This window comes from Protopterus annectens, chromosome 1.part1, assembly GCF_019279795.1.
Source record: "Protopterus annectens isolate FY-2018-M chromosome 1.part1, PAN1.0, whole genome shotgun sequence".
NCBI classification, from domain to species: Eukaryota; Metazoa; Chordata; order Ceratodontiformes; family Protopteridae; genus Protopterus; species Protopterus annectens.
The window spans coordinates 287371538-287397466 of record NC_056726.1 but is presented as its reverse complement, the minus strand read 5'-3'; the positions used below and the strand labels follow the sequence as shown (position 1 = coordinate 287397466).

The following is a 25929-nucleotide window of genomic DNA, read 5'->3' as shown; positions in this document are numbered from 1 at the left end:
GGCCTACCTCTCAAAGAAGTTTTGGAAACAGAAGGAGAGGCTCTAACTACCTTGGGAAGAGAGGGAAGAACAGTTACCTGAGAAGCCCCCACAGCCTGGCCTACCTCCTGAGAAGGCACATCCTGCAAAAGTAAAGTCTCTGCCTGAGACTCCAAAGAAACTCCTGGCAAAACCTCTGGTTCCACTGAGCCTTCTAAAGAACCGACGTCCAAGACTGCCGGTTCATCAACTCTAGGCTTCGCTGTTTTGTCCTTGCGTTTTTGACGAAGCGGGCCGGAGCATCCGACGGCATTTTATAATTGCAACGCTTCCCAAACACTAACCTGGCACAGTCTAACCTTCTCTTAATAGTGCGTTTGTTAAATCTAGCACAAGAGCGGCATCCAACAACGTCGTGCTCAGGCCCTAAACAAGGTATACACAAGGTATGGTAATCCCTATGAGGTATCTGTTTCCCACAAGAAATACAGTTATTCACTTTTTCTGACATCCGGTTAAATACTGAGGCAAGAAAAAAACAAAATGTTCCCCAACGGGGTACTTAGCCAACTTTGATTCGGTCTGAAACTCCGGCTTCAGAAAATTTCAGAACGCCAACCTGCACTCGCAAAACTGCTTCTGCATCGGACCATGCGGCAAAAAAGACTGAGGATATGACGTCGGTCATGCGCATTAGTACCCTGACGTACTGACGTCAGTCTAATGCGCCCTGACCGACGTCAGCCATATACTTTGGTATTCGGGCCGACTGGACAGCGGACTACCCAATAGTTAGGACTGCAGCAATGTGGAACGAAGAACATCCTTAGTTTACATACTTTGTGACTCACTGTAAATCATTTAACCCAGCCAGTGACCCAGCATCCTACCCATATGGCTCCGAATTTATATTTATCACTAAGCAAAAAATGACAGACATACACACCACAACCAGAAAAACAGGATAATGATTTCCCCAAGCTCTGCAGCACATAGAGTGTTCTTTTAGGAACATGCTCCAGTAAGTAACTACAATAGGAAATGTTGGATATAGAGAAATAAGCAGTATGTTATACTATAGCTGCAGAAGAAGCATATGCCTTTGGCCTAATTAAAGTGAGCATTCAAGTAAAGTCAGCTACAGGGAAAAGCATAATCATTTGAAAGAAATGTTGATATGAATAATACATAGACAAATGCATTCTAAATAACTCTCAATATTATGTTTCAGGACTTGGCCATCCATAATCTTAGACAGAATCATTTAATTTTGTTCCCTGATGTGCATCCGATAGTTAAACATGTAAATAAAACACACATATTATTTAAAGTTGACAGACAACATTCTCTCTCCAAAGTGCCTAATGTAAATGTAAGTTAAATCCAAGAGGTTTTCAGAAATGTTCATATGGCCATGGGATAAGGCTGAATATCAAACATGCCATAGTGCAATAAGGCGCAAAGCTGCTTAGGTATGTATTAGGATCAACGCAGTGCTAGTATTATGGAAAAAACACTGCAAATCACAATAGCCACAGCACTAACAGCAGATGTTAGTTGGAAAGAAGTACCTGATATATGCAACAGGGGCACTGCCAGCAGGTCACAGAAGGCCAGCAAAGCAAGGTGCCATCTCAGTTCGTTATATAAATTGGGAGGAAAGGAGTAAATAGCAAATGTAGAAATAGGGCAACAGTAAGTAGAGGAACTCAAACACAAGAATATCCTGAAGGAATCATATGTGGATGGGGAGAAAGGGCATGGTTTCTTGAGGAAGTCGTGCCCGTATTACTTTTTTTGAAGAATAAGACTTGAAGGAAATGGTAACAAGGAGCTTTGTTGGGAAGGAAAGAGGGTGTAGGGAAAGTAGCAGGGCAGGAACAGACCATAATATGCACACAGATAGCCATGAGTGGTATGAACACAGAAGGGGCGGGAAGAAGTGGGAAGGTGGAGATGTAGACAGGGGGAAGAAAACTGGTGATGGGTAGGGCTGGACTACAAACAGGATCTGGGTAGTGACATAGAGCAAAGGGTAACAGCATCAAGGAGAGCAGATTGGGGTACAGAGGAAAAGCTACCCATATATCAGTTAACTCCATGGCTGACATCATAGACAGGATCTGCCCCTGGTGTCCCAATGGTCTAGGCTGGCCAGTTATTCAACTCTATCAGTCATACCAGGAGGTCATCCACGGTACCATTGCAGGACTCTAACTGCAGGCACACCTTGGACATGATCATCCACTACACATGTTGCTGTATGACCAAGGTGACCACTGCAGGCCACTCTCAGATGAGAAGCCTCTGCCCCTATCCTGACACATGGCCACAAAGGCCAGTACTGAGCCCTCCAGGTCACTTTTAGCAGGGTGACCTTCATCCCCCTGCTTACAGGTGGGCCTGGTGAAGAATGATGACCCAGTATCAGGCATGTTAGGTGTAGCAAACATATGTGGTGGTCACTGTTCCATATCTTGCAACAAAGCTGAACCTGTAAAAGGAAGAAACAAAAACAGAAAAAGAAAAACTATAACAAATGTGTACACATGCATGACAAATAAAGTGTAATTGTACATAACAGAAAATGAAATTACTATACATACCCCACCATCTGGATAGCTAGACAGGCATCTTTAGAATGAACTCCCTTCTGAAGGTGGCCTTAGAAGGCTGCTGCAAAAGAAAACAAAAGACTATTCAGTACAATGTGCCCTTGCCAACAAAAAGGCAAGGAAATCAACAGATAACAGAAAGCACACTGCAACAGCCTACATATAGTGCTTATTGTAAAATGTTGGTTTACTCTCTCTAACTTAAGTCTCCAGGTAGTAAGGCAGGTGGAGCTGGCACCTCCACAAGTTACTATAACAATTTCTGCACTGCACTCAGGAGTAGGTGATGCAGTAATATCACTCATCAACCTGGCAACTGGTACTAGGCATAAACCTTATATAAGAGGCTATCATCGTGGCCTAGGAGGTATGCAAAAAGATGTTATTCTTTTGGCTATAACAGGCAAAAGCCCTGCTGAACCTAGTGCTTGACAATGCCATATACACTCAACAGGTCAGAAAAAGGAGCAAAATGATAGTCCCATACATGCAACCACTCTTTACAGATGCCATTTGATGTGCATCATTGGGCAGCAAAACTGTGTGGCACTATGGCTAATTGTGTATGTGTTCAAGCGTAGTGTGCAGATGTCCTCTGAGTCTGACAATGGGCAGGGAACAAGCATGGTAGTGCTGTCAGGATGTGACAGCGCAGTTTCAGCAGTTATTCAAAGACAATCCTACTACATTATTTCATTAGCATAATCACCATGCTACAAGGTCTGCTGCAGTGAGATAAAAGCACAGTTGCCATACTGTAGGAAAATACAAATTCAGTGGACAGGAGCTTGTTCTACAATGCAGGCACAGTTAAAGAAAATAAGACAACTAGTAATGTATCTCAACACTGCATTGAGATTCATGGTGCATGGAAGCAATAGGGACAGACAAGGAACAGTAAATTGGCTGAGCTATTATAGCACAAGGACATAATAGGCTACCTTCCAGTTTTTTTTGGGGGGGGCGGGGAGATCCACCTAACAGTGAGCACATCACCAGTTAGTGTCCTACTGAGGGGGGCACACTGTTGTCAATGCATAGAGATTGCAAGGCATGCTACAAAGGAAGCAATCCCTCCAATACATACATCATCAGGGTATGACCTTGTGTAGGGAGAGAGCTGAGGGGTACTGGACATATGTAGCAACACTGGCTATCAGTGCCATGCTGCAAAAAGTTGAGCAGAGCTAATATGCCCATTGCTCATATGTGGCATACATATCCTTGACAAATGTACTGGCAACAAAGCTCCATCAAAGCTTTCTGGGATTGAATGTGACAGAGAGTGATATAGGATCTCAAAGCTGTGGCTGGCAGTAGTGGGACAGAGGTACAAGTGCACTGTAGGGTCATTAATAGGATACTTCATGCAGGGCCAAGGTACAGGATATTGTCAGGGACAGATCCACCACCAAAGATAAACTGTCAACAGAGAAGTGATTCACAGAGGTGAAAGAGTTTCTAGTAACCCTGTCTGGGGCAGGTGGGTGAACCCTTATACCTGGAAGTGGTTTGGATGTAGGTGTTTTGCTATTGATGACAACCTGAGTGTTTGTAGAGGGTGCACCAGGTTAGTACTAGCATGTACATGTCCAACTGCACATCTATTCACAGCAGATGCACTGGTACATTGGGGGCTGTAACTATGACAACCTACACCAAAAGGTATGTATGTGTCCACATGCGATTCACATGAATGGCTTTGTGCCAGTCTGTGTGCCACTGGTTGGAAGGAGTGGGACATATGTTCCTGCACTGTCACAAGCATGTTAACTTTATGTTTTCACAAATTTCACTGTTGAATGATCTAATACAATAGATTGGCAGGTCTTATATGGTTGATGGTGATAGCACTAAGCATGTGGTACAGTAAATACTACACAGCAAAAAGACCAATACTTCAACCAGGTGGTCTGATGAAGTGGTGTGATACAACCATGAAAGCACTAACCTTGTTTTATCTGAGTTCTATGGAAGATTAAAGCTGGTTTTACCTCATTTGGATGGACTGAGATTTATTTGCCTATGGTTGAAGTATTGGTCTTTTTGCTGTGTAGTATTTGCTTGTGTTTTTGGCCAAATACTTCATTTATACACCTAGCAGTACTTTGTGTGTTTAGAATATTATGTGGTACAGTAAGATGATAAAGTGGCACTGTAAGCAGCGCTAGCACTGAAGGGCACATACACACTCCCTGTATATAAAATTATGGTGCCAGGGCAAGCTGAGTCCCTGGCTGTGTTTAGCACTGAATGTCCTGTAAACATGAGCCCCACTCAGACTACATGGCATTCACCAACATGGATGGCATCCATCAGCCATGCTGCCTCCAATGTACACACACTCACTTTAGGGGACATATGTGTAGGTGATCTTTGCCACCATGACTCCAGGTCATTCTCTGACCAAGTGCCACACTTGGCATCAATCAGTGGATGTGCAGGACAGTGATCCAGGCACAGACAGTCACTACACACACACCATGCTGGATAATGTTAGCATGCTAGATGAAAATATGCAACCACTAGAGGGACTGTGGGATGATCTACACCTCATGCAGAATGCCCCGGTATACAGGAATGAGAAACAAACATGCCTGCTGAGGGCGATCGTTGTCCAAATTGCCTCCAGTGGTGCAACCATCTGGATACAGGCAAATGCCCACCATGGTCATGCAGGGGCCAGGTTTGATGGTGGATGGTCACAGGTCATGCTTAAAAACATGATGCAAACTATTCTGGAGACTACATCAATGTCACCTCTGGCCATGGCAACCTCCAAATCTAGACATGGACTATGTTATGGTTATGGCAAATAATTATCTGGCTCCACCACAGGGACACCCCAATGGACTATCCTCTCTGGTTCCCACAGATTCACTCTATCCCTGTCTACTGTTGGCTTATCATGTGTGTCACCTAGCTGTGCCAATTTATGTGATCACAGTTGCCATCCAACTATTCGATCCCCACAAGGAAGACTCACTGAAGATATCATACACATTCCTGAACTGTTGCATCATTCCTTACTCATGACGCTTCCAGCCCTAAACTTGCAGGGCCTCAAGTATCCCTGTCCATCATTTATAATATAGAAGCTCTACACTGTAGATGACCCTTACATCTATGGTAGCATTAATATCATCCATCACTGTGCCTCATTACACCTGTGGACATAATAACTATGCCCTATCCATCCTTCTACCTGTGTACATAAGATAATGTCTGACGCATGTCCAGTCAATGCACTCTAATGTACAGCCTGGTTGCATTAATGTATGCATCTTTTTTTATTCCATGTTGCCCTTCTCAGGGCCCATAGTGGTGGACAAGACATTGCCTCTTTGCCACTGCAGCAAAGTACTGTTTCCATTTTTTCCTGCATGGGCTACTGCAGCAGTCAGTTCCTCAGAAAAAAAAACTTTGCACCCAGCTCCTCCACTTCTCTTGCTGTAACAGGGCATCCAGTACTACAGCATGTTCCCAAGTTCTATCCGCTTCTGTTTTACCATAGAGTGTAACAAGATGTATACCATGAATAACTTACTGCTGGTCTCAGGTACATTGGAGTGGACCACCAGATATATCCAAGCTGCAGAAATGTGCCTTCAGGAATCTGAACATATTTTTGACATTGTTAATGTCTGTAAATGTGTGGTATTGTACTCCATCTCAGCCATGGTCTGGGTTTTCAGATGGCAATCAACAGCCATGGTTCCAAGGCAGATGCTACATCACCTGAACCACACAACTGTGGACACCACTAAGAGTGGCCTGCAACCCTACATAAATAGGAAGAGTATATACTAAAACACCCAGTGGGCAGTCATCCTACATAAGATGCTGGTAGAGGTTGCACACATGCCCACCTGTTGTGGGACTAATTGCATTGCCTGAATTGTGCAGAAGCACATTGTATATAAAGCCCCCCACTGCACACCATCTGGCAGTTGATGAAGTAGAAGCCCCTCCATAAGACATACAGATTGCAATGTGCAGCAGGCGGGGCATTGATGGCAATATTTTGCAATCAATGACCCTCGGAACCTTAGGGAAACAAGCCATATTGTAGAATGACTACATAGGGGTAGTTCTCTCCTCTGCTGTTCATGTAAACTATATATGCTTCTACACATGCTGCACCATAATGCCAAGGAACTCATGTACAGTCCATGGCGGTGATGCCTGAAAAACTCTTAATATGTCTCGTGTCAGATGCTTAAAGGTAAAGGATAGTTGATGTTACACAAATCTCTGTGTGCACTGGGATAAGCAGTCAGCACATTCCCTTGATTCTATATGTAGGTGGCACACATCTACTAACTTCTATATGGTGTCTCAGTCCACACAGTAGTGGTTGACAATGCCCTAGTCATGAAGGTGACAGTATGTTAGCCTCCAGTAAACCTGTCTGTGAGACAAAGTTTAATGGGGTGCAATATCATAGGCTCTGGCTCTGAAAACATGACACTCAGCTAATGCTGCTGTTGCTGCTCCTGGTATCATAGCATAAGTGAAGATCTTATTCACAAGAAAATCTGTGTGTTCAAGACAAATGAGCACCATAGCTCTTCCCACTAAACCTATATACCTCTAAATCACACTGCCATGTCTGAGTTCATCATTTGCATACATGAAGAGTTTCATGATCATGATAGCATTATATGCATGCCATTATGCAGTCATACACACCATGCATACATTAGTTTTACTAGCAAAATCATGTTTATTTTATGTATTTATTTGGACATTTGTTAACCAGGTAAGTCCACTGGACACAAGTATCCCTTTTCAGAGGCGACCCGGGAAGTTGCTCAAACTCACACAGTAGACAAATGGAGGTGGAAAAAATTAAACAACTCTGTACCCTGGGCTTTAGGAAACAATTGGCAGCTCATTGCCTAAATCCCCTGAGTTGACTGCCAAACTCTTGAATCTCTGAATCCCCCCTTCCTGCTTGCTACCACTCAACATGCTATTTCACGTAATACAATCAACTGATTGATCATAGGAAACATCCAGACACTGGACCCAACCAAGTTTGGTTTTGACAAAGGCAGGTCATGCCTACCTCAACCTACTGGACTTCTTTGAGAAGGTCACCAAAGCAATGGATGAGGGCAACATGGTTCACACTGCTTACCTTGACCTGGCAAAGGCATTGTTGATAAAGTCAAGAAGTTAGGTATAAACCCTTATGCTGCCCAGTGGATAGCCAACTGGCTCACAGACAGGACCCAGGAAGTTAGAGTTGGTGATTCAGCTCTACAAAGAGACTAGCCACCAGAGACATTCCTCAATAATTGGTCCTGATACCACTCCTTTTTAATATCTATTTCTTTGAAGTCATGCCCAATGTCAAGAGCCTCTAGCTAACCAAATTTGCAGATGATTGCAGATTAAGAGGAGTCTTAAACTCTCTTCTATCACTAATATTCTCTACAAGGGGCTAACACTGAAAAGTAACTGGTGTCAGACCCATGGACTAAAACTAAATGCCAACAAATCCATAATAGCATTCTTCAGAAAGTCAGCTCCCCGTTGGTAACTATCATATCGATAACACACCCCTAAGAGTCAACCCAGTAGTCAGGGATTTGGGAACACATGTAGACATCAATCTAGTCTTTAGCCATCATGTGCCAATGGTAATGTGAAAACCATTCTTCACTGTGCAACTTATAAACACATGTATGGCACCTAGGTCCAAGGAGGTAATTGTTCCATTGTATTCAACACTTATCAGAACTGTCTTTGAGTACAGTTACCCATTTGGCATGTACCTAACCAAACCCATCTATCAATTGGAACATCCACAGAGGTTCATCACTAAAAGAATACAGAGCATACCGCTCAACCTCTTACAGCAAGAAATCTGGACAAAGCTATAACTAATGGGGGGGGGGGGCAAAGGCCCCAACAATAGGGACAATTTTTAAATACTGCTCTTACAAAGTTAAATATTTGACAGAATAAAAGGTTTTGTATTAGCATGAATTTTCTGAAGGGTATGAAGTCTGAATCGTGAATGTATGTCATTATTTTCTGAGTTCAGTTCTCCATGATTTGCCAGTGACCTGCCAAAAAAACACAATTTTATGAGAAACAGACCAAAAATATGAGGCAAAAATCTGGACATTCTCCAAAAATCTGTAAAGTTGAGAGGTATGGTATAGAGCATAAATAACATGGCATATGCAGATCAGCACAAATCCCTATCCCTATCCCTTTACTCTGTCTCCTACAGGCTGTTGAGGAGAGATCTATGCCTGGCATACAAGGCATCATTGAACTCCCCTTTGACTGATGAGGCAGCATCAGAATCTCCTATTCTAAAGACTTAAACCTTACCTATGATATAAACAGGAGGTGCTGCTCAGAGAGGTATGTATTCCAAAGACTATCCCTTCTTTGGAACAGGCTACCCATCCATGTAAAGCATAGTTCCACTCTAACCCAATTGAAGTGCAACTTGGACAACTTGATGGGAACTGGAAATTTAACTCCTGGTTTGGCATCTATATGTCTAATGGACACAGGTGGCCTGTAAATCGTTCATCTCACAGGATCCTGCTTATCAATGTTTAATCTCCTAATCCTCTGCTTACACTACCAAGGGTACCAGAACTTGCCAGAAATTTGAAATGCATTGCTAGGTGTAAAAAGGCCCTTGTGGTCATTAGCCTAGTACATCCCCATATGTGCATTTTTACAAAAGTCCTTGTTCAATTGCTTTTGTTTATTTTTTTGGGGTTTTTTTTGAATGATGACTAGAGTTCCAGCCTGCAGCATACCTATACCCTACTCCCATTTCTATATCCCCAAATCTTCAAATTCATAACTTGTTACTCTCACCCAGAAGCCCAGTGGTAACAACCATCACTCAAACTGAAATAAAGTAAAGCTTTGCCAATACAAATTAAAGGCAAAATATCAATGACACCGTCACACCCAGTAAGTAAGAAATAAATAAGTGAATAAATAAATAATAGAACCTCACTATCAAATGAAACCAGATAGTACTTTATCTATGTAGAAACCAAATTCAACTCATCAACAAACTATCAAAACAAAATAGCATACACATATGCCTCTGATATTCTAAATTACCCTACTGAACAATTAAAGCCATGCCCCCACTCAAAAAATAAAAATGTAAGTACCTACCCAGAATGTAAAAAATATGGAAAAATTACCCACTGAGATAAATATTTTTGGAAACGGAGCCTAATTGAACTGACTGGTAATAGTCACATATAACCTGCCCCCTCCTCAACCACACGCAATCAAAAACAAGCCAAGATAAGCATAAAATACACAATTTAAACAATTTCAGCTTAACCATTTTAAAAGAAAAAAATCCATACAGACACTAACAGAATAAAAATTATAAACCTAAATTCAAGGAGTTCTTGTGAAAAAAAATCAGTCAAGTTCAGGCATTTCTATACCACTATACCACAGTGTATTAGTAATAAAAAAGCCTGGTCAACAAACGAAATGATCATCTCAAAAGGTACACTGTATTCAAGCATGTGAGATTCTACAAAAGAGCAGGAGGAACAGCAGTACTAACAAAGGACAAATAGTTCCCGAGTGACAAAAATAAATAATTCATCATTATAATAGTCTCTATAGGCTCATGCATATCCAGTAAATTGATTTGTCTGTATATTCCCCCAGAAAACCACACTCGACACTAGAAGATAACACTATACTTCTAACTTAAGAACACAAGCACTGAAATAAGGGGTGCAGGTGACTCAAATATAGACTGGGCCACTACTGTGCATTCTAACAAACCTATTCTTCTTCATAGTTCATTTTTAATAATTAACCCTCCACCAGGGGTAGCTAAACCATTAAAAATCTAGTGTATCAGACTAGATATTAGTTTCCATTGTTGAATATGTTGCATAAATAGCCATCATAGCATAACTCTACCTGGAAAGGAAATAAGAGATTTTACCAGGCTGTGCATAATCTGAGACTACACTATTCTGGTGATTTGACTGCTGAATGCCTACCCCAAACTGCCTGGAGTCAGTTCTACTTCTTCTCTGTGAGAGAGAGGATAATAACCATTACTGCAGTCACCATTTCAAGTAGATGTGTTCAGAGTCCTCCTGCAATTGGCTTTATAGACTGAACTTTTGTAATTTCAGCACATGCAGTTATTATCAGTTTTATTGTATATTGATGCCTCTTGGCCTGGGCTGTGGCTGAAAAGGGTCCTTAGACCAGTGTACCATCTTGGGTAATAAATGATAAATAAACAAATAAGTAAATAAAATGGCCGATTCATTTCACCAATTGCTGTGTGGGTTTAACTTTTTACCATTCATTCTACAGCATATTGCACTACACAGCACATACAGAAACGAAACAAAAATTTCCGTAGCTTTCCTCTTTGCTTATCCCTGCTCCAATCCATTCTATTTATTCAAACCCTACCTTGCACATACAGTATACTAATATTTGTCCCTCCAACTGTCACTGTCACAGTGGAACCATGGTCTGCTCTAGCCCAGTCTTTGGCAAGCCTTCTAGCACTTGAAACTGAGGAAATTTATTAAATGCCTCATGTTTACCAACAACACTTTATTTTTATATATTAAACACCAGTATGATTTGTGATACAAGTATTTATTCAGGCAAATATTTTATTGCCTACATAAATCTGTATAGAGGACACCAACATTGCACTGCTACCCAGTACTAATCGTACTTATGCTGAGGTGGTAAAGAAATTTCTGAGCCTCCTAGATACCATTGTAACAATCCTCAGCCACCTAAACACACTTCTAACTCTATACCTTCATCTGCATCTTCTGCAGCTATTTCTAAGAAGAATCACCAGGGTGCGTGTATCCACTCATAAGATTCTCAGAGCCTACAAGCACACATAATATTCTAGTTACAAGTGACTCTATAGTCAGAGACAGACTTTCCTCTCAGCAGACTGGACAAAGACAGGATAACAGCTGTCTATCTGCTGGCAGGATGTGTTATGTGACAAAAGCCTTTAGATTTCCTATTGCCCAAACATAACTATGACCTTGTATGTTTCCATGCAGAGGTAAGTATCTGTAGATGCTCCACCCTAAGGAAGATGCAAAGACACATGACTGAACTTTTCATGCATGTGCTCAAAGCAGGAAAGACGCTAGTCTTGAGCAGAATCTTGCCATCACTAATAATAATTTCAAAGCTCAAGGATAAAAATTAATTATTTTAAGAATTAGCAGGGTTAACTGGTGTTATTCCAGAGGGATCCAGTATGATTCAGCATGACAGGCAATGGCTGATAGACCTAACCTTTTCAATAAGGATGGCTAATACCTCTCTTCTCTGGGCTTTTGCACAATACCTAAAACTGTTGCTGCCCCTTATCAACTTTTTAAACAGAAGCTGATGTCTGGATAAACCAACCCAGTAAATTCTATTTCACCTTTTTTAAGATGGCACTGCTTAATGACATGTCTATATGGATTCCTTTAACAAGCTTGAAGTTTCAAAACTTTGAGCTGCAAATGGTTGAGACCATAAGATTGAAGTTTTGAAACTTTGAATGTTTTGAATGCAGCTCACCATACAGCATGGAATGGGAAATTTGTACATCCATGGTGGTGCAGCGGTAGCATTGTTGCCTCACAGCAAGAGGTTCTCCCGTTCAATTCTTGGATGGAGTGCGGGGAGTGCCTTCTGTGCGGAGTCTGCATGCCCTCCCTGCGGTTGGGTGGGCATTCAAAAGACATGTGTAAATGGCCGTGCCTTTGTTGAAGGTTGAACGTCGAGTTGGCACCTTGGCGTTCATCAAAATCTACTGCCAATCATTAGTGGACCGGAGTTCCGCTGTGGCGACCCCTAACCGGGAAAAGCTCAAAGACAACAACAACTGTTTTAATTACTGTAGTGTGATCTTAGAGTTGGTATATTTATTTAGCAGGGGGTGTGGGGGTGTGGAGGTGCAGCCCTCCATTTTAGGGGTGCAGGGGGCTTTTTTGTTTTTATTTTTTTTATTACAATTTCAAAGTATCACAACTTCGATTTTATGGACTCAGCCATTTGCAGTTAGACGTTTTGAAACTTTGATCTTGTAAAATAGATCTGTCTTAATATATATTAGAGCTTGAGGCCTTCCTGTCCATTGAACATATCCATATTTTTGTAGTTACAGAAACATGGTTTCCATATTTTAGATAGCACTCTCTCCATGCCTATCTCTCCTTTAGACCCTCCTTGAACTGTAGGGGACATTGCATCATTTATCCTGGATTCCATCATCTCACACCATATCCCACTTGACACTAACCTGGAACTTATTGAAGCTATGGTCGCTTTAAACAAAACCAGCTATCATTTTATTTCTAATTACATGTCCCCATCCTTGTCCCTTGCTGACCATGACATACACCAAATCAGTAAGACAATATGTGTATTGAACACAATACACTGGTCTTAGCTGACTTCAGCTGGCAGACCTGTAAGTATGCAAAGTGTTTCATAAACCTATTTTTTTGCCAGTTTCCCAAACCAAAATTTCCTCTTTGTTTCAACTGCAAATTTTCTTGCCCTCATCCTTATCAGTATTTCCCCAATCCTGCATATCACCACATGCCACTTTTTCTTTACTTAAGTCTGACTTTGATGCTATTATCTTATCCTTTACAGCTACTATCACTGCTTCCAGGGACCCCACTGTATTCAGGGATTATTCCAGGACTAAACTCTTTATCATTTACAGATTACTTTGAGAAATTCAAGATTATCCCCATGATGACTCAATGCTGATGCTGCTTCATATGCTGCTAAATTCCATTCTGCTTGCACAGCTACATAGAGGCATCTTTCTCAGGTCTATATCACTTCAATGAAATGGCATAAGTTCGAACACCGTATGGTTGAACTTCTAACCTCGAAGTGCAAAACCATCGAAGGCTTAGAACAGCGATTTTTTTCCCAGGGAAAAAAATTGCTGTTCCAAGAAACACACACACAACACAAGCACACCAAAAAAAACAGCAATTCACACACATACACTTAAAATCCTACATCTAACCCTATACTAAACTGTACATACACTACTATCTATCCACTTACCTTAACCCAAACCCCAACTCTAAGGTCTGTCACTATCCCACACTCACCTGACCTGCACCCTAACCCTAACTCACCTATCCTGCCCTAACCCTAAAGTCTGTCACTATCGCACACCCACCTCACCCACGCCCTAACCCTAGCTCACCTAACCCGTGCCCTAACCCTAACATCCACACAATCGCACACTTACCTGAACCCGACCCATAACTTTTCACCACAGTACTGAAAATAGTGAAACCGCAGAAACGGCCAACCAAATTCTTTCCCTGGGAAAGAATTAGGTGTTCTGTGGCCTCAGGATAATCAGTTTTCCAACTTCACAGTTTGAACATATGGTGTTCGAACTGCTGAATGTTCGACAAACTGATAGGAACCCATCTTTCTCTACCCATCACAAGCATAATGGGTAATTCATAAACAAACCTTTATGACAGAATTCTCACATAAACGAATTGCATAACAAGATAAAAAGACTGCTAGTTATATAATTTAAATTGTCTTACCCATTTCAGAAAAAGGAACTAAAGTTGTTCAGTGACCATTCTAATAAACATAAGGCCTTTTTTCAACTACATTAGAAAACTTGAAAGTAACACTCAATACTGCTCCACACTGTTACTGAATTCTACAAATTATTCTAATGAAGAACCCATTGCTAATGTCATAATTTTTTTATTTATTTATTTTTATTTTACATTTGTTGACCGGGATAGTCCGACTGGATGCATGTCCATTTTCAGCGGAGGCCCAGGGAGAAAAGCTCCAAGGGTAAGCAGATACAGCATTACATAATACCAGCATTACATATTACAAACAGACTATTTACAGAGATTACATAAGTAAGCAAGTTAAACAAGTTCCACAGGTTACAGTTAGTCCTGAGCACAAGTCAGGATTAAATTAAATTACACAGTAAACTGGTTAACAGATTTTTACACATTCAAGTTAGCCTGGCTTGATACATTGACATAGCCAGTTAAGTGACAAATGTTGTTTGAGTCTAGTTTTAAATTGACCTAAGGTGGAAAGTAAGGTAATATCAGCTGGAAGAGAGTTCCAGGATCTACTTACAGAGTTTGCAAAGAGAGAATCACCGGCTGTGTTATTAATTTTGCTAGTCTGAATTAGTAGTTTGTTAGAGGATCAAAGCAGTCTAGGATTGTTATAGGGGGTGATAATATTTTTAAGTGCAGAAGTATTGTCCAGATTATAGAGGATTTTATAGGCCATAATCAGTTGGTTATACTGGATTAGGCTAGGTAGTTCAAGCCAACCAAGCTGATTTAGATTGATGCAATGATGTGTCCTAAAAGGCAGCCCAGTGGCAAACCTGGCAACGTGGTTGTAGCAAATTGTGAGTTTGTTAAGGACAGTTTTGTTCAAATTCGAGAGTAGAGGGGATGCATACAGAAGGGTTGAAAGAAGGTGACAGTGAGCTTTGGCAATTTTAGCTGGAGGGGGTTAGGAAGGCTTTTATTCTGTAAAGTGACCCTAGTTTTTTATTGATGGTTTTGATAGTTTGGTTAATATGTAGGTCAAATTTGAGATTATTGTCTATGATGACACCTAATAGTTTTGTAGATGGGTCAGGGGAGATTATTGTGCCATCATTTGATTTTATGGTAAAGGTGAAAGCGGTAGACCTACGTGTTGGTGAAAATAACAGCATTATAGTTTTTTTGGGATTTAGGATCAGATGATGTTCAGAAAGCCAGTTTTCTATTGTATTAAAGGTGGTCTGGGTAGCTGACCATAACTCTACTGAAGATGTGGCTGAGCAAATCAGAGTAGAGTCATCAGCATATTGGATACAGCTGACTTTTGGGATGACAGTATAAAGGTCGTTAATGAAGATGGAGAATAGCAAGGGCCCTAGTATAGAGCCTTGTGGTACTCCGAGGGTGTTAGGTAGAAGGTTAGAGAGTTTGTTCTGCCAGAGGACAGCCTACTGTCGACCATTCTGGTAGGATTGAAACCACTGGAGGGCTCCAGTATCTAGACAGAATGTTTGCAGGGTGTGGATTAAAAGTTGGTGATCAACCATATCGAATGCCTTGGAAAGATCCAAAAAGAGGGCTGAGGATATATAATTATTGTTGGGATTATGGTTTATGGTGTTAGTAAAGGCTGGGAGGGCTGAAGTAGTGCTGTCATGAGGACGGAAGCCATGCTGAGTGTCTTCCATAAGGCAATTTTGGATTAAGTGGTGCATGAGTTGTCTATGAATACATTTTTCCATAATCTTTGCAAGTGGAGAGAGTATAGCTATTGGCCTATAATTGGAGAATTCAGTAGAGCTGCCTCCTTTGTGAAGTGGGATTACATAGGATATTTTCCAGATGGTGGGAATTTTAGCTTCTACTGTGGTTCGATTGATTAGTATTGAGACGGGGTAAGCAATAGCATCAGCTGATTTTTGTAGGTACTCGGCAGGGAGTTGATCAGCAGAAAGTGTAGTGGGTTTTAATTTTATGATCAAGGTACGGATAAGTGAAGTGGCGACTGGTTGGAAGCTGAACGCAAGTAGGTTTCTAGGGGTGCTACTTTCAGGACCAGGAGAGCTAGGAGGTAGTTGGCTAGCTAGGGCTTGAATTGTCTCAGTAAAGAATTGGTTAAAACTATCAGAAACATCTTCAGGGGTTTTATCAATAGTAGCAGCAGGGATTGGGGTTGAAGTTTGTCCAGGATGTAGTAGATTATTTAAACCTGCCCAAAACTTCTGAGGGTTATTTTGATTTACTGTCTGTAAATTACAGTAGTATTGTTTTTTGTCTTGTAAAATTGATTTTTGGTTTCGTTCCTGGATTGCCTGTATTTAATGTGATCTTGAGGGTCTTTAGAAGAACGCCATAAAGCCCATGCTTTGTTTCTAAGGGTAATTTTGAGTTTAGACTCTATAGAAAGCAATGGTGCAGTTTTTGCCTTGGTTCTCTTTGAACGAACAGGTGCATGCAAATCAAGGATCTCAAGGAATTTGTTGTTAAAGTATGCTACTGCTTCCTCTAAGGGAGGTGTTTTAGAATAGACCAATTACATGAGTTTAGTTCTTGTTGGAATTTGGCAGGGTCAAAGTTTTTATTGTTTCTAACCTTTCTGAGCAAGGGTTGTTGGGAATTAATGGTTTTGTGCTTAATTACATATGTGAGAAGGTGATCGCTTAGGCCATTAAGGAGGGTACCAGAGGTGTACAGTTGGGGTGACTGTTTATGAGTACCCAGTCAAGTATACTTTCTTTTTGGTTGGGTTTACCTATCCTGGTAGGGGTGGATATGATTTGTGTAAATGCATGCAGGTTAATATGGGTGGTTGGGGATTCTAAGGAACAGGTGCCCCAGTCTATGTTAAAGTCTCCAAGTAGTAGGGTTTCTTGGGGGTAGTGACATGATAACCAGTGCAGGATATCTTCAAATGTAGATATATTGTTACCTGGGGGAATGTACATACAGATGATATTAATGCATTTTTTTTTTAAGTTGCAATTTGGTGGCAAGAATCTCAGCGTTATTAATCTGAGGAGGTTGTATTACATCTATGGTGGCATTCAACTCAGATTTATAGAGTACAGCTACCCCACCCCCCTTCCTCGACGCACGATCCAGCCTGTATATGTTGTACCCAGGTGGTAACACTTCATTGTCTTTAGTGTTAGGTTTTAACCAGGTTTCAGATAAACAGAGAATCTCAGGGGAGTGGATATCCAGAAATGCATGCAATTCATGTACCTTGTTATTAATGCTTCTAATATTGAGATGACAGACTAGGAGAGAGTTAGTTGGCCTATTAATTGTAGGTTTGTAGCTTAGATTACAAGTAGAGGGGGTATGTGTATCTGAAGTGAGTGGGCCAGGGTTGGGGTGAATATCACCACCAAGTATTAGGTTGAGTCTATACTTGGTAATGACTGCTGACCCAGAAACTATCTCACAGGGTCCCAAAAGTTCATCTCAGTTTTCACTACGGATATTCACCACTCTTTCTCCTCTCTTAATTCCTTAAATATCATTACACAAATTCACTCTAGATCATGTCATACCTGTAATATCTAAAACAAAACAAAACAAAATATGTCAGTTTCATGGTCCCAGACAACAGTTTTCACTGTTTTCTAGTAAGTGCTAAACAAAGCTTTGCTCATGTCCTCCTGATTCTACTCAGTCTTAGCTTTTCCACTGGTTTTTAAGAAATGTTTGGAGGACTGGTTTAGTGGTGCCACTGCAGACCCCATAAGCCTCACTAGTAGCATATATAAAGTTATGAAACACATATCTGAACTTGTAAAAAATGAAATATTCAGAATTAGGTCCTACTCTATTTAGGTCTGTAAAGGCCAGATCTTGTTTTCTCAACATAATTGATATTACAAAAAACATTACTTAAACCAGGGGCGTGGGCCATTCTTTTCACACTACCATATTGGAAGTGAAAAAAGCCTCTTGACACAGTTGTCTGCATTATCAACAGCTTATCAAACTAAACATTAACCACTGTACCACATAGATACAGAACTAGCAAACTGAGAAAACGTATGCAGTGAGAGTTTGTAGCACTTCCAAAAAAAAAAAATATTAATAGTGCTCACTCCTGAGACCTCTCCTCTCTGGCATCTTCTCTGATGTAAAAGCAGATGTCAAAGGCCTTTAGATGACCAGGTTTGCTGATGACTATAAGCTGGGTGCTTTGTTAACCTTTCTGCTGATTCTCTGATAGTCCAACAAAGGCTGGATCTGAACAACATGCATGGATTTCTAACTACTCTCCCCACATCTTAGCTCTAACAGAAACATGGCTCAAACCCCATATCAAAAACTCAGAAATTGGGGGGGTGGCATGGCCAAGATGGTGATCTGGTAGCAGCACTCTTCAAGAGCTCTTCAATCTGGATTATATTTCTGACAGGAATTTTGCATTAAAACTAATTTTAATTAAATTGTTTCATCACCGATTTATTTCTAAATATTCGGGCTACCTATCCAGGCATTTGTTTTAATTTGTACAACTAAAATTCCTGTTAAATTCATCCTGACAAGAATTCAGCATCCAGCTGTCAGTATGATCCACAACAAAACTTCACTTCAAGAATTCTCACTTAAAAAGGAATTACAGTCTTTATTAACAAACCTACAGGATCTATCTCTGAAGATAGACACAATGGGCAATAAACTAGACTCCTTCAAAGGTAAATGTTCTCAACATCTTGAACATCTTCAAGAAATTGTCTTACAAAACAAAACCCAAATATCACAGATGGAACAATCATTAAACAAAATGGAGAAAAGATTAACTGAAGTAGAACACCATTCAGTACAACTTCTAAAACAAAACAACTACCCACTGGATAAACTTGATTTGGAATATAAGCCCAGAAGGAATGACCTTCGTATATATGGGCTCCCGGAAAAAAAAACAGAAGGAGATAACACCATTAACTTTCTCACCACCTGGATATCAACAATAATTAAACTGCCATGGCATAGAATGAGCCCACAGATCCTTAACAACATCAGAGGTGTCTATTTCATATAAAACTAAACTGAGATCTGTCATCATAAAACTATTTTCCAGTCAGGACAAAGAACTAATCCTAAAAACAGCCTGGTCAAATTTCCCAATAAAATACCAAGAATCTCTTATCAGGTTTGATAATGACTACTCTTCAAATCTCCTGCCTAAAAGAAGAGAATTTTATCCCATTGTTAAAGCCCTGAAGAAAAAACAACTGAAGACACATTTATTGTTCCCAGCCAGATTAAACATCTTTCTACCCGAAGGCAAAAAAATCTTTGATACTCCAGATACTGCAACAAAATATTTGCTTAACAATTACATATTTGATCAAGTCAAAGTTATGGATTGGACTAACAGTAAACCCAAAAGAAATGCTGAGAGAAATAAATGGAAAGTGGTTGAACAGAAAAAGAAAAAACTAAAGGACAAACATTTTTTAGTTCCTGTCAGCTATACAAGATGGTCTATAACATTTCAGTAGATTTCTGTTCACTTGAGCAATCATAGAGATTCTGCTTGCCAAAATAATAAAATAATCAGTCATTGGCATATTGATTTCATATCATACGTCGAGAATAACTCTGGTCCCAATAAGTGCCCCACAATCACTTTGCATAGCACATAATTTTAGAACTAAAACATTTTTGTTGATAAACTTATTAATATTACTTATTGAACAGTTATGGTCTGAAGTATAACAAAAATGGTATAGTGAAAATGCATCGTCATTGAATTATCGAAAACTAAGTGATAAAAGGCTAGCAATTTAAGTAGATTATTGGTACATAATATGTAAAACTTTTAACATTGTTTTAAGTTAACAGAAAGCCCGATCAACACAGTTGTAACCTAGAAGTTTTATCCGAAGCTCATATTTGTAATAACGGGCATATTTTAGATTTTATTTTGAGAATTGAAGTCTAAGTACTGTATTTATTCAAGATATCTCAGATAACAAAGTAGTTTATTTGCAACAGTACCAACATTGCATTCATACTGACTACTAAATGTAAATTTTGTATCTGGATTTCTATTATGACAGCCTTATTATGGACTTAACAAATTACTTTATTGAAGTTAAAAAATGAATAATAAGTATTTAAAGAGAAAACTGTTCATTGAAAATAACTCTCTGATGAATATAGTTAAATATTTTTCTTAGTTGAAATGTTTATCTTATATGTTCCTCATCCCTAGATCTCTTTATCTATATGTATTTAGTCTTGATGTATGATTCTTATTGCCTACACTAATTACTATTGTCATGAATACAATTAGTTCTATTTATTACTGAAAATCATTAATGTATAGATATTCTTCAATTCAATTATATTCAATTATTTTAATAAAAACTGGATGGGTTTTGGGATATAAAAGGAAGCATTTGCTTTTTTTTTTGTATCATCTGATGAAGTCCTTGGGGGACAAAAACGTTTTAGATTGCGATGCATTAATGTGCATGATTAAACAGCTGCTTGCCTGATCCACCATGGTTTTGTGGTATATTACCTTCCAGTGCCTGCTGCCTTGTGTTTTGTGTTTGTATTTTACATATATAGTTTACTCCAGGTTGAAAGACTCTTTTTGAATACAATAGTTAGGATTAGAGGGTTTGCCTGTGTGACTTCCTCACACAGACAAAAGGAAGTACTCCTCATAGGGATAGGTGTAGATAGTACTTGTCATAGTTTTAATTACACAAATATGTTGTACATAGTTTTAAAGGTGTCTTACTTAACACAAAATTCAATGCAAACATGCTCGTCATTCTTTCCATAATGCATATACAAGTAAAATAATAAGTATGCAATGCACAATAAAATGTAATATCTAAACTTAATATGAAATGTCTTTCCATTAATGTCAGTGGCCTCAATAACAATAATAAAAGGAGAAGTTTATTCAAATATCTTAACATGCATAAACCCGCATTTGTTTTTCTTCAAGAAACACATCTTATTAATGATGAGATAAACTTAATTTCAATAATTATACAGTATTAACAACATCAACATTTAAACAAAAAAAAAAAGGTGTAGCAATATTAATCAGAAACTCAATTATTTCCCCTAAGATAATATCAATACACCAAGACTCCTCAGGTATGTTTTGCTTAGTATCTCTTGAAATAAATAAAGAAAATGCACCTTAGTTAATATATACTGGATACCTGGAATCAGTATTAAAACAACACCCATTTAGAGGATATTATACATCATACTAAAGGCAGTTTAATTATGGCAGGAGACTTCAATTGTATCATGGAAGACAAAGACTCAGATTGACATTGTAAAAGAAAGAAGTCTTCAACCTCCAAAGCCTTAATGAAATTTATTGATACTGCATTAATCAAAGATATTAACCAATTTGCTGATCATAATTAATTATTCTACACCTTCTATTCACATAGACATAAATCCCACTCACATATTGAGAGAGTACATATCTCAAATGACCTAGTAAAAAAAATAAATGAGGTTAAAGTTATAGCCCGTCCTCTATCAGGTCACAATACAACAATATTAGATATAGACAACGAACCATACTTTTCTAACCCTATTACTTGAATTTCCTCATACATAACAAATCTAAAAGATTTTCAGGAATTTTACACAAATTAAATATTATCTTTCTTAGAAATAAACAACACTGAAGATATATCAGAAATTTATATAAGGGATTCATTAAAATCATACATCTATGGCAAAACATTAACATGGTTCATCAATAAAAAAATGGAATAAAGAAATAATAGACCTACAAAATAAACTAGATAAATTTAAACTAGAAATACAAAATGTCAACACTAGTCTAATCCTAGAATTAACATAAATCAATAATAAATATTCTGAGATCCTACATCACAAAACTATGATAAATCTCAAGAAGATTAAACTAAACTCTTATTCTATGAACTCACTTAATCAAAAACAACTAGCAAATAGGCCAAAAATTCAAATCCAGACAAATCAAGGGAATTTACAATACACACACAAATAAGTTAGTAACAGATCTTAATAATATACTAGAAGCATTTAGATTACACTACAGCAACCTCAAGACATCTAAACAAGAAATAACTTCAATAAATATCAAAACATTTCTTAGTAAGAAAATACTAAACTAATTCAACAACAGATAGAAATAATTAATAAACCAATAACCATGATTGAATTAAAAGCACACATTTCTAAACTCAAAATGAACAAAGCCTCTGGTCCAGACAATATACTACCAGAGATGATTTGACTATTACAAGGACAAACATTATCTTTACTATTAAAGGTATACAATGCATCTAAAGATAAGCTATTAATCCCCCCTCATGGAAATACTCATTAATATCTCCAATAATCAAACCTGGCAATGATGAAAAGTTCTGCTCTTCATGCAGACCTATACTGTTACTTAACATAGACTACAAATTGTTTATGGCAGTATTTGCAAATAGAATTAAACATCTACTCCCTCTATTAATACATGAGGACCAGACAGGCTTTATAAAAGGAAGAAATACTTACAATAAAATCAAAAGAATTATAACATTAATAGACTATACTATACATAAAAACAAAGACTTAATTTTAGTTTCCTTAGACATAAATAGCGCCTTTGACACTGTAGACTGGAAATACTTAAACCTAGCCTTAAAAGAATATAAATTCCCCAAAACCTTTAGAAACATAATTATAACATTATATGAAAACTCCTCAGCATATGTTAAACTAGGATCCCATAGATCAGGTCCTATTACAAGTAGAAAGGGAACTAAACATGGTTGCTCACTATCACTATTATTTGCTTTACTGATTGAAATGTACGCGAACAATATTAGATCTCAGATCAAAATACAAGGTATAGAAATAACTAAAAACATTAATTTAAAATTACAACTATTCGCAGATGACATCTTTTATCTGTATCCAATCTAAATCACTCTATACAAGCACTATTTAATTCTATGATTGATTTTCAAAAAGTATCAGGACTATACTTAAACAATGACAAAACAAAGATATTATGTTTAAACTCCAAGACAAATAAATTAGATAAAAAATTCTATAAATACATTGTTTCTGAGGGCAAACAAGTATCTGGGAGTCTATATATCACAGGACTTAAATTACACCATAAACTACAACTACACCATAACACTAAATAATATTGAAATATTAATCATTAACTGGAACAAATTTTTATTTACAATGGAGGACAGGCTGCATTTAACCAAATCAATCATCTTCCCCAAAATACTATATCTCATACAATTTTCTCATTACCACCTCAAAATATATAATACAAAAATACAATAAAATTATTTTAAAACTCCTATGGTAGCCACTTAAACCTAGAATAGCATTAAACAACTATTTGCCAAACTGGGAAGACGGTGGAATTAATCTTCCAGACATTGAAATTTATGTCAAATCAGCAGTAATTAAGAATATAACCCTATGGCTAAATCCACTATATTCTTCTATTTGGAAATTATTACATGAACAAATCTGCTTAAATGATATGCAGAAACATATTCAGGATCAGTTAGTAATTGTACCAAACATTTTATAATGGACTTTAAAATCATATTTAATGGAAAGTAAAAATAAAAAAAATAATCTCTCTATATAAATCACACAATAACCATATTCAAAAAAATTGTTAATGCTGACCCCAGCATCAAATCTTGGCTATTTGCAATTTTCCCAATAGCCTACTCCTCTAATAACTTTGAAACACTTCAGCTTGATAAAATGGAAAAGCTGAAGAAAGCAGAATTAATATACTGACATCAACTCTTAGAAAAAACAATATACCAACCACCACATATCTTATAGATAAATATAATTTACCCAATGATATTTGGCTAACTTTACAATCTTTAAGACAAGCCTTAATAAATAAAAGACACACAATGCAAATTTCTGTTAAACAAAACATACCTAAATTTATTGATTACATTATATTCATTATTAATCAACCTTTTCAAGGAAATGGGTATTTATCTAATATTTACGAATTAGTCAAATAGGCGAAAACATATCACAAAGAATCTTACTGGAATTATTTCACAAAGGTTAACAAACACTCACCCCAAGATGAAGAGAAAAGGCTTATACTCAGATCTGCAAAACATACTACACTGTCTCCCCATTGGCACCTTTTTACATGGAGATTTCTACTCAGATGTTTCTACACACCACACAAACTATATTTAATGTTTAACAATCAAGAAAACTGTTGGAGATGTCAAATGAATTTAGAAGCACAAAGGGAACATGATTTTATGATTGTATAAAACTAAAACTTTATTGGAATAATATAAACTCTTTCTTTCAGACAATATTTAATGATAACTTTGAATTAACCAAATCATTGGTGTTGTTTAACTTACCCATTCAGAAACAGATTATCAATGCTATGGTCCTTAATATCTATAGCCAGAAAGATAACAACTAGCAACTGGAAAAAACAGAATTCTCCATGATTTAAGGAATTCAAAAATCTCGCTATGGCTGTTGGCCAAATGGAAATAAACACTATAAAAAAGAACCAACAGAATTACAATACAGCACTCTTGGTTAATAGTAATGGAAACCATGGAGAAAATGGACAATATACATAACTGAATTGATATGAATTACATTGCTTGCAAGTGTTTTCATCTAGATGGTTAGACACCTTTGTATATAGTTACTTTCTTTATTAATCTGTTTTGATAGTTCCAGTGTTTTTACTGCATTTATCTTCTTACTTTAACATTATGTAATTCACATTCTGTTTCATGATCATATTGTTACATATATGTTTTGTTAAATTATTGTAACTTCATTTGAGAAAAGAATAAAAAATATAAAAGAAAAACTCAGAAATTATCCCCCCTAGTTACAATATATTCTGGCAAGACAGACTACCCAAAAAAGGGGGAGGTGTAGCTATCATGTACTCAGACCATTTCAGCCTTACCCCCTCACTTCCTCTCTCTCTGACTTTTCACATGCTGAACTCATCTTCCTCAACTGCCACCTTAACCCTCACAAGAAATTTGCAATTGCATCCATCTACATTCCTTCTGGCAACAATATTCCGATTCTTGAATCTATCCTATCCTGGATCTCACAACATCTATCTTATGAAACAATATTACTGGAGGATTTTAACATCGATTGGAACAAACTCTCCCCCCACTCCCCAAGTCTTAGCATTAACCTTTTTGGGCTCAGTCTACTCATTACTACCCCCACCTCCATAAACAAAAACTCCTGTTCCATACTTGACTGGATCTTAACTTCCAACCCTTATCAGTACCAAAAACCCTGTACCTAAGAATACAATCTCATAACTCTAAATCTCACCATTATAAAGAGTGGAGAAATCTGTCAAATTTCTGTGCCGATAATTTCAACTACCAGCTCTCATTTATAAATTGGTCCCATCTTTTCAACCTTCCTCTTAATGAAGCTGTACTTGAATTTAACAATGTCTTCCTTAATATACTAAACTCCCTAGCACCCATAATGAAAATTAAGATCAAATCTAAGTGAGCCCCCTGGTTCACCAAAGATACCCTAACCACCATGAAACTCAGATAATTAATCTGGAAACAATGGACAAATTCAAAATCCCCTTCTCTCTTCCTTAGGTTCAAAGAACTAAGAAACATTACCAAAAAACGTATTGTCCATGATAAGAAAATCTTCTACATAGAGGCTCAATCTACCCACTCTTC

The 25929-nt window shown here is 38.1% G+C and overlaps 1 protein-coding gene across 1 annotated transcript in view; it reads right to left on the bottom strand.

The window, feature by feature from the left end:
* Nucleotides 1-25929, bottom strand: part of LOC122804578 (suppressor of cytokine signaling 1-like) — a 625285-nt gene that overhangs the window by 64459 nt on the left and 534897 nt on the right. The window contains exon 3 of the mRNA XM_044074529.1: nucleotides 2586-2655. The gene's annotated coding sequence lies outside the window, so the exon portion shown is untranslated. The remainder of the gene's footprint in view (nucleotides 1-2585; nucleotides 2656-25929) is intronic.